The 10,389-nt window shown below is 37.6% G+C and overlaps 1 long non-coding RNA gene across 1 annotated transcript; it reads left to right on the top strand.

Annotated features, from left to right (window-relative positions):
- The first annotated feature begins 2,578 nt into the window (after positions 1 to 2,578).
- Positions 2,579 to 10,144, top strand: LOC148001663 (uncharacterized). Its single transcript, XR_015636358.1, has 3 exons — positions 2,579 to 2,699; positions 4,198 to 5,405; positions 9,455 to 10,144. It is a non-coding gene; the product is annotated as an uncharacterized LOC148001663 (long non-coding RNA).
- Positions 10,145 to 10,389: the final 245 nt, after the last annotated feature.

Genomic DNA, 10,389 nt, shown 5'->3' on the forward strand with positions numbered 1-10,389 from the left:
GATTAAGTAATAGTCTAAGAATATCATCTCAACAGGAAAATAATTGATCACAGAATATGAAGTTTTCTACTATAAACAGGATAGTTTTTTTTTACTATAAACAGGATATTAAAAAATAATTCTATTTTCATGTTTTTTTCAATTGATTGAGTGTGCCAGAACTTAATCTTGAGGAAAAAGTCTGCTCTTTTTGTAGAAATAAAGATTATGTAAAATAATTCTAAATTAGTTATATATCTTTAATTAATTTTTGTGATGCCAAGTTGAAAAGAGGGTCAATTAGATAAGAGAATAACCTATCAAGTGATGATTTTACAAATAGCCCAGAAAATAGTGAGGAACTGAATCTAGAAGCAAGATTCAGGGACAGTATGGGGAAGATATACATACAGAGATAAATGTCCATACACTTAAATAAAAGTAATTAAAATTTTAAAATAAATAATTAAATGTACATTTTCATTGATGAAAGCACTTTTACACTGGATGCATATATTCCCTTTAACATGGCAAAAGTTGTTGTACTCTTTCTTTGTGTGGAGTTGCGTGTATCTGTGTTTTATCTTCTGTTGAATCTTTCCTTAGTATTGGCTTATATCAGGCCTTGATATAAGTTCACATTTCCTATACACCTTTATTTACAATTTCTTTATATGGTTCTCTGCAGCTGATGTCATAGTGCTAGGAGTATAGTGATACACTACCCTTCAGGTATCATGGTTCATTATTTTTTCGACTGGACACAAAGCTATACATATGTAGGAAGAAGTAATCTAATTGATAAAATGTCTCCCACCATTGCCTTAAGGCAAATAAATCTGTAAGACATTTTGCAGATTTCTGATTGATGTGGGAGCACCTAGCCCAGTGTAGGCACTTAGGTAGGTAATCCTGGAGTTTTTAAAAAAAGCAAAGTTATTTAGGATTGAGAGTTCATCTTGGTGGATTTTTCCTTTGATGAATATGAAGTGCCCTTCCTTATCTCTTTGAATGACTCTTCATTGAAAGTCAATTTTATTTGATATTAGAATGTCCACTCCAGGTTGTTTCTTTGGGCCATTTGCTTGGAAAGTTGTTTTCCAGCCATTTACTCTGAGGTAGTGTCTGTCTTTGTCTCTGAGGTGTGTTTCCTGCATACAGCAAAATACTGGGTCCTCTTTACGTATCCAATCTGTTACTCTATGTCTTTTTATTGGGGAATTGAGTCTGTTGATGTTGAGCGATATTAAGGAATAATGATTGTCTCTTCCTGTTATTTTCATTGTTAGAGATGGAATTATGTTTGTTTGTCTCTCATTTTCATTGCAAGGAAATTATATTCTTGTTTTCTGTATGGTGTAGTTTCTCTCCTTGTGTTGGATTTTTCCATCTACTATCTTTGGAGGGCTGAATTTGTAGAAAGATATTGCATACATTTGGTTTTGTAATGGAATATCTTGTTTTGCCATCTCTGTTAATTGAAAGTTTTGCTGGATACAGTAACTTGGACTGGCATTTGTGTTCTTTTAGGGTCTGTATGACATCTGTCCAGGATCTTCTGGCTTTCATAGTCTCTGGTGAGAAGTCTGGTGTAATTCTGATAGGTTTGCCTTTATATGTCACTTGACCTTTTTCCATTACTGCTTTTAATATTTTCTTTGTTTTGTGTATTTTGTGTTTTAACGATTATGTGACAGGAGGAATTTCTCTTCTGGTCCAATCTATTTGGAGTTTTGTAGGCTTCACTGCATATGTAGCAGAGAATATCCTTGTTGGGGTACCAGTGGAAGGGGAAACCCTTGGTCCTGTCAAGGTTGGACCCTCAGTGCAGGGGAATATGGGGGAACAATAAGGGGGATGTACAGGGGGAATACCCGTATAGGGGAGGGGGAGAGGAGGGAATGGGTGCTTATGGACAGGAAAGCAGAAAGGGGAATAACGTTTGAAATGTAAGTTAAGAAATATATCTAATAGAAAATTAAAAAAAAAAAGAAAAAAAGCAAAGTGAACAGTCCATGGGCACATAGGTACTCCATAGCTCCACTTACTGCCTAGAGTTTCTGCCTTAATTACTCTCAGTTATGGAGTTTGGCCTAAGAGTCATCAAATGAAATGAAACCTTTCTTTATCAAGTGTCATGTAATTGTTTCATGTTTATTAATTAAGTTACTTATTGACAACCTGTTTGCAGCTTCCCCTCCCTTGTCTTGTCCAATCCCCTCCCTCTCTCCTCTCTTCCCCCCACCTACCTCTTATTTCCTTCTCCTCTGAAAAGGGGAGGCCTCCCCTGGATATCAACTAGCCTTGGCAGACCAAGTTGCAGTAAGTACAGATGCATCTTGTTCTAGTGAGGCTAGAGTACTCAGCTCATTATGGGGAAAGGGATCCAAGTGCAGGCAATATAGTCAGAGACGATCCTTGCTTCCACTTTAGGAGTTCCAAAGGAACTCAAGTGAAAACTGTTCCATATATGCAGAGGACCTAGGTCCATCCCATACATGCTCTCTGGTTGACAGTTGAGTCTTTTTAGTCCCTGTGGGCTCAGGCTAGTTGATTCACTAGTTTCTTTGTATTGCCCTTTGTGATGTCATAAGTGGGCGTTTCCTGGGGGCGCTGCTGTGGAGTAAACCAGCTATGGTTCCTCCTCTTTCCAGTTTTCCCTCAGGGTGTTCAAGCACCCTTGCATGCCAGGGTGAAATGATGAACCCAGTTCCAAACAGGTGAGGTCTGCAAGATGCCCCACCTCATACCTCCTGTTCTAATCCCCACTTTCTTGCAAACCTAGCTGCCTCTTGGGGATTCACTCTTAATACCTAATCTATTTCTGATTCTCGTGAGATTTCAGTTTCCCCTCCTTGAATCTTCCCTGTTACTGAGCTTCTTTTTGTCTGTGACTTGTAGCATGGTTATTCTGTACTTTATATGATTAATATACACTTATAACTGAGTACATGCCATGTTTTACTTTCTGGGTCTGAGTTAACTCACTTAGGAAGATCTTTTCTCATTCCACCCATTTGCCTGTAAATTTCATGCTGTCAATTTTTTTTTAACAGTCGGGATACTCTGTTGTGTACATTTAACACATTTTGATAATCCACTCTTCAGTCGAGATAAATCTAGGTAGTTTCTAGTTTCTGGCAATTACAAATAAAGCTACCATGAACATAGTTTAACAACCGCCTTTGTGGTCTGGTGGAGCATCCCTTGGGTATATGCCCAGGAGAGGTATAGCTGGATCTTGAGGTAGAACTATTCCTAATTTTCTGAGAAACCAACAAATTGATTTCCAAAGTGGTTGTACAAGTTTGTACTACAAAGTGTAGGAGTATTCACCTTATTCCACATCCTCACTAGTATGAGTTGGTGTTAGTTTTTGATGTTAATCATTGCGATGGTTATAAGAGAATCTCAGAGTTGTTTTGATTTGCATTTCCTGATTACTAAGGATATTGAATATTTCTTTAAGTGTTTCTCAGTGATTTGAAATCTCTCAGTTGAGAATTCTCTGGTTAAATCTGAACCCCACTTTTTAATTGGGTTATTCTCTTTATTGATTTCTAGTTTCTTGAGTCCTTATATATTTTAGATATCAGCACTCTGTCAGATGTGGAGTTGGTGACAATCTTCCCATTCTGGAGGCTGTCATTTTGTTCTTTTGATGATGTTCTTTGCTTTTCAGTTTTCAGTTTCATGAAGGGGGGGCATTTAATTTAATCAGCATATGATCCTTCCATTGATTTGTTCTTATGTTAACCTGTATAATGGGTGTCAGTAGTATTAGATATAAAGCATATTTTATTCATTTATTAATATTTTAAAATCACTGATTAAGATATTAATGTCGGTGTGTTACATTACCAATTAACATATTGTCGAAATGATATGTATGAAACTAATATGAGGACACTTTCATATCTGTTATTTGCTGAGTACAAACAGGAAATATACCTAAATAACAACTATTACTAAAAATAACCAAGTGGAGGAAGGAAGTAAAGCCATTCATATTGCAAAGTAAACTGGGCTGACAATTTACTTTTTACTATTTTTAATGTGTTATGTGTTTTCCATGTTATTCTTCCTGAGAATCCTAGATTCATTTGATGGTGCTCTTTGCCCCTGATTGTCACTTTCGCTTACTTGGTGAACACAGAGTTCCCCAGACTTACTTGTGTTCAAATCTATTTATAAATCTTTTTTTTTTCTTTTTTACAGAAAATGATCTAGATTGATATTATTTAGGTAACACTGGACAGAGACTTCAGTTAAACCTATGAAAAATTGCACCATTCAGGATATAAGTTCCCTAGCTTCATGTAGGTGTGACAAAAAAAAAAAAAAAAAAAAAAAAAAAAAAAAACCAAACAACTCTAATGCAAAGGAAAATTTGATGCCCAGAATTGGTGTTTCATTCCATGTCTGGTGGTTTTTGTTTTTTCTTAATTTTTTATTTTTTTTATTTGTCACAGTGCTACGCATAATGACAGCAGCATATAGCAGAATAAAGTTACTTAACCTCTTCTAAAGGAAAGGAAAAGAGAAAAATGGATTAAAATCCCACAATGCCTTTTAAGACCTTTCAAAATCCACATTATAATGGGCAGGCCCTGAATTACAGCAATCAACACTAACAATGCAACAAGGGAGGACAGTCAAACTAAGGTCACTTAAGGTATTAATTTATAGATGCCCAAAAGATCAATGAACCTAACAAAAACTAATCGTCCATCCTATAAGAATCCAGCCTATACAACCAACAGATTGGGAAAAGATCTTTACCAATCCTACAACAGATAGAGGACTTCTTTCCAAAATATATAAAGAACTCAAGAAGTTAGACCTCAGGGAGAAAAATAACCCTATTAAAAATGGGGTTCAGAGCTAAACAAAGAATTCACAGCTGAGGAATGCCGAATGGCTGAGAAACACCTAAAGAAATGTTCAACATCTTTAGTCATAAGGAAAATGCAAATCAAAACATCCCTGAGATTTCACCGCACACCAGTGAGAATGGCTAAGATCAAAAACTCAGGTGACAGCAAATGCTGGCAAGGATGTGGAGAAAGAGGAACAATTCTCCATTGTTGGTGGGATTGCAGACTGGTACAACCATTCTGGAAATCAGTCTGGAGGTTCCTCAGAAAACTGGACATTGAACTGCCTGAGGATCCAGCTATACCTCTCTTGGGCATATACCCAAAGATGCCCCAACATATAACAAAGACACATGCTCCAATATGTTCATAGCAGCCTTATTTATAATAGCCAGAAGCTGGAAAGAACCAAGATGCCCTTCAACAGAGGAATGGATACAGAAAATGTGGTACATCTACACAATGGAATATTACTCAGCTATCAAAAACAATGACTTTATGAAATTCATAGGCATATGGATGGAACTGGAAAATATCATCCTGAGTGAGGTAAGCCAATCATAGAAAACACACATGGTATGCACTCATTGATAAGTGGCTATTAGCCCAAATGCTCGAATTACCCTAGATGCACAGAACTCATGAAACTCAAGAAGGATGACCAAAATGCGAATGCTTCACTCCTTCTTTAAAAGGGGAACATGGGGTACTTCTTAGGCTCTTCCTCGCTCCCTTGCTCGCTTGCGCTCTCTCTCTCTCTCTCTCTCTCTCTCTCTCTCTCTCTCTCTCTCTCCCCTCCCTCCCTCCCTCTCTCTCATCTTGTCCTGCCCTCTCATCGTTCCTACCACTACCACACCCCCGACTCTAAAAAAAAAATTAAAAAATATAAAAGGGGAACATGAATATCCTTGGCTGGGAATAGGGAGGCAATGTTTAGAACAGAGACAGAAAGAACACCCATTCAGAGCCTGCCCCACATGTGGCCCATACATATACAGCCACCAAACTAGATAAGATGGAGGAAGCAAAGAAGTGCAGGCCAACAGGAACCGAATGTAGATCTCTCCTGAGAGACACAGCCAGAATACAGCAAATACAGAGGCGAATGCCATCATTAAACCTCTGAACTGAGAAAGGGACCCCTGTTGAAGGAATCTTAGAAAGGACTGAAAGAGCTTAAAGGAGCTTGAGACCTCATATGAACAACAATGCCAACCAACCAGAGCTTCCAGGGATTAAGCCACTACCCAAAGACTATACATGGACTGACCCTGGGCTCCAACATCATGGGTAGCAATGAATAGCCTAGTAAGAGCACCAGTAGAAGGGGAAGCCCTTGGTCCTGCCAAGACTGAACCTCCAGTGATTGTTGGGGGGAGGGTGGTACTGGGGGGAGGATGGGGAGGGGAACACCCATATAGAAGGGGAAGTGGAAGGGTTAGGGGGATGTTGGCCTGGAAACCTGGAAAGGGAATAACAATCGAAATGTAAATAAGAAATACCCAATTTAATAAAGATGAAAAAAGTATCCAATATATATATATATATATATATATATATATATATATATATATATATATAAACCTAGACAATATTGATGGAGATGCTGATAGCCTGATATAGCTATCTCCTTAGAAGCTCAGCCAGAACATGACAAATACAGAGCCTAATGATAGCAACAAACCATTGAACTGAGATCAGGTTCCCCACTGGAGAATTGAAAGGGGTGAAGGGGCTTGCAATCCCATAAGAACAACAATATCAAACAACCAGAGTTCCCAGGGACTAAACCACTTCCCAAACACTGCACATGGACAGAACCATGGCTCCAGCTGCATATGTAGCAGAGGATGGATTTGTTAGGCACCATTGGGAGAAGACCCTGGTCCTACCAAAGCTGGACACCCCAGTGTAGGGCAATGCCAGGGCAGGAAGGGGGGTGGTTGGGGAGGGGGAACATTCTCATGGAAAAGGGGTGGGGGATGGGATAGGAGGCTTACGGACAGGAAACAAGGAAAGGGAATAACAATCGAAATGTATATATAAAACTAGACATAATATATAAAGTGTGTTACATGATAAAGATTAAAAGTTCAAATAAGAAAGTATTGGGGTTAAGAGGAAATACGGTTAAAAAGAAAATGTACTTAAAAAACCAAACTGAGAAGCAGCTATTGAAACAACATCCTGAATATGGTGATGAAAACAGCATCAATATTATCTTGGAAAGCACAAGTCTGGTGAAGAAGACAGCAAGCTCACCATAGACATCTTGGTTTATCATGTGCACAATTGTAAACCACAGGATTTTCATATCTTTGTGGTTTACTATTTATAGTATTTTTCATCTATAGAAATTTATAATTCTGATTAAGAGGCTTTCAGAATGCTTGACAAAGCAGCTAACATTATTTATTCTGAGTAATACACTTGTTAAATAATCTCTTTAAGAAAATATATGCCATTTATTGACATTTTCAAACTAAGAGCATAGCGTTGTAAATTTCTTATAAGTTTACATCTTTTTATGGTTAGAGAATTTTCCTTTAAAATGTCAAAGCTAGGTTTCTTAATGCGTGTCTGTAATGCTAACATCTTGAGAAGTGAGAGATATACTTATTTCTGTATATAAGGAGAGGTGTTTAGAATGCAGTTAAGAATTATAATTGTTTAGTAAAATATTAGAATTAGGTTCTCCTCTATGGTCCCTGAGCTCATCAGTCATGGCATTGGCTAGGTTTCCAGTACCAGAAATAAGTTCTTATTTATTGAGAGGACCTTAAGTCCAGTTAGGTGGATATTCATTTCTCCCAAGACTAACATGTAAATGTCATTTTTATTCCCTCAGAAGAAGTAATGAGATGGGCACCATACCAAAGCTGTGTGAATACACAGCTTGGGTGAGGCCAGTGTACTTCTTTCTCTGTTGTAAGTGTCCCTGGCTATAGGCTTGGAAGATTCTAGCCCCTATGCAATCTAAACTTCTAAGCTGAGTGATTCAATATGGCATCTTTCAGCTTCTGACTGAATCCTCTGCCTGATCTCATACTTTCTTCTAGTATTCTGGAAATAGGATCTAATATTCTGTCTCCTTCTCACTCTGGTTTGTCCTGTCTTTACCTCTGTTTAGCTTGTTGTTTCTGCAAAGTATCTTTGAAAAACTTCCATATACTCCTTCTTGTCCTATTCTAGTGTGAGTTCTGCATATCCTACCTCTGATTCATTTGGTCAGTTTTTTCTCTGATTTGTCACTTAATCTGTTCCTTAGTCAATTAGAGATCGCCTTCAAACATGCCTGCTTCCTTCTCCAAACTAACTTTACATTCATCATTTGGGATTAAAATTGTGTACTAATGGAATGTCTACATTCTAGCCAAAGGCATTAAAGTTATGTTTATATTCCAGCTGGATCACACAGAACTAGAAGGTTCTTGGATGTGATCCTGTGCCAGAACAGCCATGTTGTTGGATTAAAACTCCTCTGCACATAAATGCTACTGTTGCACCCTTGGTTATATTTTGCTGTTGTATTCTTTGTTATGGTTTGTAGGTATCACAACTTGGTAGGACTATTACTTAATTTTCTCCTTAGTAGTTTGAGTAGCAAGGTTGGCTACTATGAAACACGGTCATCACGAGGAGGCTTCTAGGTCACTTTTAGCTCTGCAGGGAAAGTGGCTTTCAGATGCTTATAATGCTTTGTTTCTTTTGAGGTTGTGGACAGACAGTGTGCATGGTAGAAGGCATTCACATATTTTACCAAAATCAGTGCTGCTCATTTCATGGTGAGGAGAAAGATAGAGAGTGCATTATTCCAATATTTCATGTAAGAAATACTCCCAAACCTTTCTCCACTGGATCTTGGCCCTCAAAGTTTCTGCTAGGTTTTCATAGCTCCAACAGCTGGAGTTCAAACTTTTAGCTCCAAAGCCTTTGTCACTTAACAACTAAATCATATTACACCATATACCATCCCAGGTCCTCAAAAATCAATGTCCTCCTCAAAATGTAAACACAAATTGCATCATTCACTTCATCCCCAATTCTCCTTAAAATATTACCTGTTGAAGCATTGTTATAGAGTTCAAGTTCAAATAAAGTACTCTTAGATTCTCCTCTCCTCTTCTCTTCTCTTCTCTTCTCTTCTCTTCTCTTCTCTTCTTCTTCTCCCTCTTCCTCTTATTCTTCTTCCTCTCTCTCTCCCCATCGATCTATATATATAACAATATAATATATCTATGTATCTATCATCTCTATATCATCTGTTACCATTTATCTCTATCTATCTATCTATCTATCTATCTATCTATCTATCTATCTATCTATCTATCTATCTATCATCTATCCATCTATATATCTATCTAACATCTATCATCTATCGTCAATCATCAGTCATGTATCATGCCTTCCTCTCTTCTTCTCTTTTCTTCTTTCCCATTGCATTAATAGTCTAGGTAAAAAGAAATGCTTCTACTCAGAAAATAGAAGGGGGAAGAAGACAAATAATGTAGCATCATAACTGCCCTTTCTGAAACTTGGCTATAAAATTTAGAGTCCGAAGCTTGAGCTGTCTCATGTGTATGCTTTTCTGCCTGTAGTTTATATGGACACTGTCAATGGATAGCTATGCTGTCTGCCTACATCTTACTTGGAAAACCATTTGTATGAGTACCTGGGGCTCTACTATTGCACTGGCTTACTCCAATAACTCCACATACCATTCTGACAAGGCTATTTGTGGGATTCTACTGCTGCCAAACACTTTCTAACTGCCATAGTTTTCCACTGGAGTCCCAGAGCAGAAATCTATTATCATACACCTTTTGCATTTGGATTTACTACAAAATCAGTATGGAAAAAATACCAATTTCTACTTCCAGAGTGAGTTACTCCATTAGGAAGAGCTCCACCCTTAACTTCAAAATGTCTCATTGTGTTGAAAAAGGACAGAGAAATAAATGCATTCAGTACACAATTCCACAGTTGGTAATGCCTGAAAAGGGAATGAGACATCCATAGATCTTTCATCATAGGATAACTTTGGAACTTTAATATTCAGTGTAATTTGGTGTTCTGTTGATACCTAAAGTGGCCTCAAGTTACCTAATGTGGTACAAATTAATCAGGTTCTTTTCAATAGCGCTACTCTCCATAAAAACCATACTTTCCTTGAACTCAACATTAAGCCTTCTTATCCTCTGGAAAAATTGCAAGTTTTTCATGTTATTCTGCTTAGCTTTTCATTTCATAATACCTGAAGATAATCAATAAAATCCATACCCTTATTTGAATGCTGTGTTGTCTTAAAATTTTCTCAGCTCAATTAAAAAATGTGTCACAGTTAATTCAGCCTTCTGTGGAAAGGTCCTAACTCATTCCATTTTAGAACAGGCAGTCATGATAGGCCACAGGCTTCAATTTCCCAGATGGATAGCCCAGACTTCTGAAAAACAAATGAGATAAACAACCAACAAAATAAACAAACAAAACAAAAGAGACAATGTTCAGTCAATCCACAGCTGCCCAGATATCT

The sequence above is a fragment of the Rattus norvegicus genome, chromosome 13 (genome assembly GCF_021556685.1).
Source record: "Rattus norvegicus strain SHRSP/BbbUtx chromosome 13, alternate assembly SHRSP_T2T, whole genome shotgun sequence".
NCBI classification, from domain to species: domain Eukaryota; kingdom Metazoa; phylum Chordata; class Mammalia; order Rodentia; family Muridae; genus Rattus; species Rattus norvegicus.